This window comes from Chenopodium album, chromosome 3, assembly GCF_948465745.1.
Source record: "Chenopodium album chromosome 3, dcCheAlbu1.1, whole genome shotgun sequence".
Classification (NCBI taxonomy): Eukaryota; Viridiplantae; Streptophyta; class Magnoliopsida; order Caryophyllales; family Amaranthaceae; genus Chenopodium; species Chenopodium album.
The window spans coordinates 27,665,662-27,674,173 of record NC_137836.1 but is presented as its reverse complement, the minus strand read 5'-3'; the positions used below and the strand labels follow the sequence as shown (position 1 = coordinate 27,674,173).

At 43.7% G+C, this 8,512-nt stretch overlaps 1 pseudogene; it reads left to right on the top strand.

The window, feature by feature from the left end:
- The first annotated feature begins 7,876 nt into the window (after window positions 1-7,876).
- LOC145626004 (small nucleolar RNA R71) lies at window positions 7,877-7,975 on the top strand (annotated as a pseudogene).
- Window positions 7,976-8,512: the final 537 nt, after the last annotated feature.

Below are 8,512 nucleotides of genomic sequence, written 5' to 3'. Positions count from 1 at the left end.
CACATAAGGGTAGTTGACCGGAGTTGTGACCTCCCCCCTACGCACACTAGCGTCATACAAGGCGCTAGTTTGATAAGACAAAGTTTGGTAGTCCGAGTACATACCTTGCATGCTCAATTGCATGCGCTCCATGTTGGATCTCATGGCCTCCATCTCTCGGAGATAAGCATCTCCTTGGAAACCTTGTTGTTGTTGTTGTCGTTGTTGCCTTCTTTCTCTTCTTCTTCTTTGAGCATCATCATGAAAATGCTCATGTTGTTGTTGTAGTGGCGGTTTTTGTTGCTCTTCATCATATTCTTCTCCTCCTCCTTCCTCTTCTTCCTCATCATTTTCATCACTCCCATCAATCTCATCATCCTCCTCCATCTCATCATCAATCCTCCCATTGTCCCTAGGGACCATCCAAATGTTTCTAGCCTCACGAAGGATGGAGGTGGCGGCCGGGTTAGGGAGTAGGCAATGGTGGGTATTTCTCACTAGCCAAGAGTAAGTGTCGGGTCTCCTAGTGCTAGTTATGAAACGCAAAGTGTTAACTTGCTTCAAACTAATCCACACGTCTTCACTCCTTCCAACCGGAGTGCAAGACTTCAAGAACCCCTCTTGCTTGAAATACGACACAAGACGTGTCACCATGCCCCCACAATGAATTTCCCCCGTTTTGACCCCATGCATTATCTCCTTACAACAATTCATGAAGATATAGCCAAAATTAATCCTTGACCCTAACTCCGGCTTGGTAGCCATCCATAACACCATAATCTCCTCCCGAGATAACTTCCCCAAATCTTGCTTATTAAAGACCGAATACCCAAGAATTCTATGAAGGATCCTAAGGGCCGGATGGATAATCTCACTAGCAAGGGACTTCTTCGAATCAAACTCCCTCCTGTTGGCTATGGTTTTCAACCAAGAAACCTCATTATACTCAGTTTGGACTAGGGAGATAAGGGGCTCGAAGATATCACCATTGGGGTTGAAACCAAGGGCTACATTGAACTCGGCTAGGTTCATGGTGTGTTTGACATTGAAGAGTTGGAAGGAAATAATAAAATCGGTTTCCCCCACCTTATTGAACTCAAATGTGGAGAAAAACTCAATGGAAGGCTCCAAATAGGTTTTAGGGGCCGACTTTAGAAACTCACCCAAGCTTAGGTTATCTAGAAGGATGTCAAGGTCATTTTCAATTCCTAGCTTGGCCATATCCTCACGAAAGTAATGGCGGGAGGGTCTAAACTTCTGGTCTTTAATTTTATTATAGATGGGGGTTTGTTTAGACCGGTTCCAAAATTTGAGAGGGGGGAGAGGAGGAGGAGGAGCATCATCTTGAGTTGTGGAATGCGGTTGGGGTTGAGGGTTTGAGGATTGGCCTTGAGAAGATTGGCCGGGGGATTGGTTTGAGCGCTTCTTGCTACTTTTGACTCTTCTTATCAAATCCATTTTAACAAAATTCACACAATTCGCAAGAACGCAACAAACTCCCTCAAACAAAACAACTTCCACCAAAAATTACTCACAAACCTCCTTACAAATCCAACCAAACCACCACAAACTACAAGGTACCTGTTCCAATCAACACAACAACCAAAATCCAATAACAAACAACAATATCAACAATCATTCATCAATATAATCATGAATTAACAAGAAAAAGTAACAATCACCCAAATATACCAAACTTCCCATAAATCAACCATAAAACACAAAAATCAAGCTCAAAACCAAGGTAAACAAACCAATGTAAAGAAATCAATTGAAATTGATAAAAATATTACAAAGGTTAGAAGTATACCAAGATTGGAGACTCAAATTAAACTCAAAGCACTTCAAATACCCGAAATTTCCCGAAAAAGCACGAGAAAGAAGAGTATGAGTGTTGAAAATGGAGGAATATGGAAGAATTTGTGAAAAATTTGGGCAAAGTTTGAAGAAATTTGTGAGAAATTGATGTTTTGGGGTTAGGGTTTGAGAGGAGGTAGATAGAGAAAGGGGAAAAATAAGGAGAAGATGAGAAAATAAAAGGAGAGAGAGAGAAGAGGGGCGCGCCCGGATAATAAACCCAGAACGCCGCGCCCTCTCCCGAAAATGCCGCGCCCGCGGCAAATCTCCCGCACCCGCGGAGAGACCGCGGGGCAACCGCGGGGACCTCCTAGAATTTTTAGAATTTTAATACCTGATGGGGGCCGCGCCCTCTCCTGATTTGCCGCGCCCTCTCCAATACCTCCCGCGCCCGCGGAGAGACCGCGGGGCAACCGCGGGAAGTCCCTGGAATGGAGTTCCAAATGAGCTTGAATTTAGGCGCGCCCTCCCCAAACATGACGTGCCCTCTCCAAAACCTCCCGCGCCCGCGGAGAGACCGCGGGGCAACCGCGGGAAGTCCCTGGAATGAAATTAAATTTTGCTTGATATGAGGGCCGTGCCCTCTCCAAATCTTCCGAGGCCTCTCCAAAACTTCCCGCGCCCGCGGAGAGACCGCGGGGCAACCGCGGGAAGTCCCTGGATCGAAATGCCTCAAAGAGGTGAAGAGGCCCCCGAGGTCTCTCCAAGCCCTCGGGGAGCCCTCTCCCCTGCACTCTAAACTCTTCTTCAAACCTCTTCTTTCCAACAAGTGATGATAGGCGACCTACAAAACAAGCACAAAACCAACTCAAAATAAAATAAAAAACCAATCAAGGAAAAATAAAAGAAAAGAAAAGAAAGAGAAATGAGATGAGAATCCGGGTTGCCTCCTGTAAGCACTTTTGGTTAACGTCGTTAGCTCGACGTGCACCACCATCTCATGGGGGCCTAAAAAGAATCATTCTGTGAACAAGTCCAACAAACACTCCATCATAGTACTTCTTGAGCCGATGACCATTAACTTTGAATGAAGATGAGGAGGTCAAAGGAGAAATCTCCACGGCACCATTATCAAAAACATCTTTCACCAAGAATGGTCCACTCCATCTTGACATGAGCTTTCCGGGGAACAACTTCATCCTTGAATTGTAGAGGAGGACTTTGTCACCTACACAAAACTCCTTTTTCTCAATCAACTTATCATGAACCTCCTTGGAGCGAGCCTTGTAGGTGCTAGCACAATCGTAAGCATCAAGTCGAAGTTCCTCTAGATCATGAAGATCCAACCACCTCTTTTCCCCCGCACTAGCTAAGTCAAAATTTATCTTCTTGATGGCCCACAAGGCACGATTTTCAAGCTCTATCGGGAGATGGCACGATTTGCCATAGACAAGGCGATATGGAGTGGTACCAATAGGCGTCTTGAAAGCCGTCCTATAAGCCCAAAGAGCATCATCTAACTTTTCCGACCAATCCTTTCTATTCCTTGCAACCGTCTTCTCAAGAATGAGCTTTTTTTTATGATTGGAGACCTCGACTTGGCCACTCGAATGAGGATGATATGGGAGGCCGAACCGTTGATGCACTCCATGTTTCCTAAACATCTTTTGGAAGGCGTTGTGAAGAAAATGAGATCCGTTATCGCTTATCACAGCCTTAGGCACGCCAAACTTTGGGAAGATGATTTTGTTGAACAACTTCAACACTACTTTGTGGTCATTAGTAGGGGAGGCAATGGCCTCAACCCATTTAGAAAAATAGTCCACAGCCACAAGTATGAATTGATTACCATATGAAGATGGGAATGGTCCCATGAAGTCAATCCCCCAAACATCGATCACCTCTAACTCAAGAATGGGTTGTTGAGGCATCTCATTCCTCTTGGAGATATTCCCAACCCTTTGACATCAGTCGCATGACTTCACAAAGCCCCATGAGTCCTTGAAGAGATGCGGCCACCACAAACCACATTGAAGAACCTTAGTAGCGGTCTTGGAAACACCCATATGCCCACCACTAGGGTCCGAGTGGCACATCCTTAAAACACTAGGCACCTCTTCATTTGGAACACAACGCCTAAGTAAACCATCAACCCCTCGTTTGTATAGGATGGGATCATCCCAAAACTAATGTCTTGCCTCCCTTTTGATTTTCTTCCTTTGGTTCTTTGAGAAAGAGGGTGGAAACTCCCCACATGCTAGAAAATTCACCAAGTCGGCATACCATGGGAGTTCCTTCATCTCTATGGCATATAAGAAGTCATCAAGCATTTTATCCTCAATAGGTGAACCATCATCATGAATTTGATCACCCTCAAGGCGAGAAAGATGGTCCGCCACAACATTCTCCGCACCCTTCTTGTCCCTAATCTCAATCTCAAAAGTTTGTAATTCAAGCACCCATCGAATCAACCTAGGCTTGGACTCTTTCTTGGCAAATAGATACTTGAGGGCCGCGTGATCTGTGAAGACTATGGTCTTGGAACCCAACAAGTAACAACGGAAATTCTCGAAAGAGTGCACAATTGCTAAAAATTCAAAACACCTCTAATAGCCCAATCACTTGCATCACATTGAGTGTCTTGGACATATAGTAAATCACATGAAGCTTCTTGTCTACACGTTGTCCCAAAACACCTCCAATAGCCCAATCACTTACATCACACATCAATTCAAAAGGAAGATCCCACCTTGGGGCTTAAACAATAGGAGTGGAGATTAGGGCCTTCTTCAATCTATCAAATGCCTTCAAGCATTTTTCATCAAAAATGAACTCAAAATCCTTTTGAAGAAGGTCATTTAGGGGCTTAGCAATAAGTGAAAAATCCTTGATGAATCTTCTATAGAAACTCGCATGACCAGGGAACGATCTCACACCCTTGACATTCACCGGAGGTGGAAGTTTCTCAATCACTTCTATTTTTGCCTTATCCACCTCAATGCCTTTATTTGAAATCTTGTGCCCAAGCACTATACCTTCCTCCACCATGAAGTGGAATTTCTCCCAATTCAAAACAAGATTGACCTTAACACATCTTTCCAAACACTTCTCAAGGTTCACAAGGCACTCCTCAAATGAGACACCCCCCACCGAAAAGTCATCCATGAAGACCTCCATTTCCTCCTCCAACATAACCCCAAAAATACTCATCATGCACCTTTGGAATGTAGCGGGTGCATTGCATAACCCAAAGGGCATTCTTCGATAGGCAAAGGTCCCATAAAGACATGTGAAGGTAGTTTTCTCTTGATCATCGGGTTGGATGGGGATTTGGAAAAATCCCGCATATCCATCGAGGAAACAATAAAACTTGTGCCTTGTTAGTCTTTCAAGCATTTGATCAATAAATGGAAGAGGGAAGTGATCCTTCTTGGTGTATGTGTTTAGACGTCTATAATCTATGCACATCCGCCAACCCGTGACCGTCCTAGTTGGAATGAGCTCACCCTTCTCATTCTCAACCACGGTCATGCCCCCCTTCTTTGGTACGACATGCACGGGGGAGACCCACCTTGAGCTAGAGATGGGGAATATGATTCCCGCATCCAATAGCTTGGTGATCTCCTTCTTAACTACCTCTCCCATTTGGGGATGTAGTTTTCTTTGTCGTTCGATAGAAGGAAGGGTGCCTTCCTCAAGTGTTATGTGGTGTTGGCACAAGGCGAGGCTTATACCTTTAAGATCATCAATTGTGTACCCCAAAGCACCTTGGTGCTTTCTCAAAACACCACATAACGCTTGAGCTTGGCTCATGCTCAAGGATGCACTAACTATCACGGGGTAAGTGGAATGAGGGCCCACGAACTCATACCTAAGGTGTGATGGTAGAGGTTTGAGCTCTACCATAGGAACACCATTACCTTCCTTTGATGTGGCCGCTTGCAAAGCTTCTTGGCTTGAGATTTTCAAGCACATTTGCTCATCCACTTCCTCCATGCTTCCATTAAGCAATTCTTCATAGAATGCCACTTCCTTGCATGGTGTACCTACTTTGTCCTTGTTCAACAAAACATTCTCAAGAGCATCGTTAGAGGTGAGGAAGTGCTCATGCATGGAAGACACAACATCATCAAGTGAATCAATCATCATGCAATTTTCTAGAGAAGCAGATGGATATTTCATGCTTTCATTAAAATCAAATTCAATGACCTCATCTCCTACCTTAAGGGAAATCTTTTCACTCCTCACATCAATCATAGCACCCGAGGTAGCAAGAAAGGGTCTACCCAAAATGATTGGAATGGTAGCATCTTCATCCATTTCAAGCACAATAAAATCCAACGGGAACACAAACTTCCCAACCCTCAATGGAACATCTTCTACCTTACCTTTTGGAAACTTGATTGACCTATCGGCTAAGTGCAAGGTAATGTTAGAAGGTAAGAGTTCCCCTAGTTTAAGCCTTTGATAACCCGAATATGGCATTATGCTCAAACTAGCTCCCAAGTCACATAAGGCATTCTCAATTTGCATCTTATTAATGGCACAAGGAATGGAGAAGTTTCCGGGGTCTTTCAATTTGGTTGGCATTTTGTTCATGATGATAGCACTACAATTTTCGGCCAAGTTGATAGTCTCCACAACCTCACAAGTCCTTTTCCCACTCAAAATGTCCTTTAGGAATTTGGCATAATTTGGCATTTGGTTGATCACATCGGTAAAAGGTAGAGAAAGATGAAGTTGTTTTAGCATATCAATGAATCTCCCAAATTGTTGATCCAATTTGTGTCTCATGAATTTTTGTGGGTAAGGGAGCTTGGGTTTCACAATTTCTTTCTCTAATCTCACCTCTCTAGGTGTCTCAACCACAACCTCATCCAATGATGCCCTATCCCCCTCATTCTCAACCAAGGCTTCCTTAGGAACCTCCTTATCCTCACCCTTCCTAGGTAATCTCTCCTCAAGAACCTTACCACTCCTTGTAACAATAGCATTCACGTGTTTCTTGGGATCAAGACCATGGGAAGGTAAAGAAGAAGGGCTTGCATGATCTTTCAAAGCATTAGCAAATTAAGAAATTTGGTTTTCAAGCATTTTATTGTGGGTCATCATTTCATTGAACTTCTTATCACTAACGGCCATGTATGTGTTCAACAACTTTGTTTGATTCTAAATTATTTCTTCCAAATTGGTCCTAGGTGAGGAAGGTTGTGAATAGGAATTTTCTCCTTGAGTCCTTGGAACAAATCCGGGTGGGGGACCTCTTTGAGCATTATTTTGAAAATTGCCCTTCCCTTGGTTGTTCCAAGTACCCCTATTTTGATTTTGACCATAACCTTGATTATGGTTACCACCACCTTGATTATGGTTACCACTACCTTGGTTGTGATTTCCATAACCTTGGTTTTGATTACCATAATTTTGGCTTTGATTTTGGCCACTATAACCTTTGTTATAATAGCTACCACGAGAACCTTGGTTCCCTTTGTTTCTATAACCACCACCTTAATTATAGTTGTCAAAATTGCCTTGGTTTTGGTAATTCCTATTCCATTGACCTCTTTGATTATCAAACCTTTGAGAATTATTATTTGACACATAATTCACATGCTCACTCTCATTGTTATCAAACTTATCAACACATTCATTAGGACAATTACTAGAGTCATGATCATACGATCCACATGCATCACAAAACAAACAACCCATAGTCATATTATGTGAAGAGGGAGGGGGTTGAGAGTTAGAAGGAGTACCTCTCCCCTTAAATTGGGAGGGAAGATTCGAAGCTTGGGAAGAAGAAGAAGTGCTCTCCAACTTGGCTTTGATTGCGGTCATCTCCTTTCCCAAGTTTGTCATTTGGGAGGAAAGGTTGTTGATCGCATTTAGATGGTCCACCGAGTACAATGAAGATTGCTTGCTTGAAGAGTCTCTCTCCCCATCTTGCCAATCTCTATAGTACGTCACCACGTCCTCAATAATGTCCACCACTTCTTCTTCGGTCTTGTTCATGATAGGACCCCCGGCCCCCCCATCAAGGCATGACTTGCCTTGGGGACTTAAACCGCCATAGAAGATTTGGACCACTTGGTATGTTGGGATTCCGTGGTGAGGGCACTCCCTTTGATACTCTTTGTATCTCTCCCATGCTTCGTAAAGGCTTTCATTTGGCCTTTTCTTGAACCCTTGAATCAAGGCTCTTGCCTCCGCCGTCTTCTTTTGAGGGTGGAAGCGGGACAAGAAAGCCTTTGTAACATCATCCCATGTTCTCAAGGATTTGGGCTTCACTTCTTTATCTAGCCACTCTAAGGATCTTCCTATGAGAGAGAAGGGGAACAACTTGAGGCGTATGAACTCTTGAGAAACTCTGTTGACTTTGATGGTGTTGCAATATTTTTCAAATTCTTTAAGATGGTTCAACGGGCTCTCATTCTTAGCCCCACTATATTGCCTCCTCTCAATTAAGGTGATCATGGCCGGCCGAATCTCGAAATCATTTGCCGGTTTTGTAGGCGGAGCTATGCCGCTCTCAAACCTATAAGCACCGGGTATTCCTAACTCCTTCAAGGCCACTCTCGGATTTTCTCCCATGCCTTGCTCTTCTTCAATCTCTTCTTCACTTGAAGAGATATACCCCAAGGATCGATTAGCTATTCTTCTCCTTGAGAGAGTCCTTTCGATTTCTGGGAAAAAAGGCACAATGGATCGATCACGAGCTCTATGCATGCAAAACTTC